This window comes from Nanorana parkeri, unplaced genomic scaffold (genome assembly GCF_000935625.1).
Source record: "Nanorana parkeri isolate BGI_ZX_2015 unplaced genomic scaffold, ASM93562v1 scaffold2073, whole genome shotgun sequence".
Lineage (NCBI taxonomy): Eukaryota > Metazoa > Chordata > Amphibia > Anura > Dicroglossidae > Nanorana > Nanorana parkeri.
Window position 1 is genome coordinate 94,548 of NW_017308341.1, and position 539 is coordinate 95,086.

Consider the following 539-nt stretch of genomic DNA (forward strand, 5'->3'; position numbering starts at 1 on the left):
TGGGGGGGGAGGGGGGTGCTGGACAACAGGCGAGAAGCCGGAGATACAAAATGAACTATTAAGTTAACACAATAAATGTATCGGAAAGATCGTCCCGGCTCTGCGTCTCCTCGTCTGTGCGCAAATCTCCTCCACGGCGACCTCTCTGATTTGCACTATGTGTCCCCGTGGGTTATAATTGCCCTCATTTCCTGTCCCGGCAGGAAGTGATGTAAAATCTCTCCAGTGGGGGGGGCACGGCAACGAAACATTTTCTTTTTCGGTGCGGGAGGATCAGACCAGAAGCGGGCAACCTCGGCACTCCAGCTGCTGAGAAACTACGAGTCCCATGAGGCATTGCAAGACTGACAATGACAGGCCAATGGGAATCATGGGATTTGTAGTCTCAGCACGGCCGGAATGCCGAGGTCGCCTTCCCCCCGGGTTATAATTAGGCTCCGTGTTCTCCGGTCCCAGCGATAGCCGCTCCCCTCATTTCCTGTACAGTTGTCACAGGGACAGGAAGTGAAGTGAATCCCCCCCCCCCCCAAGGGGGGACC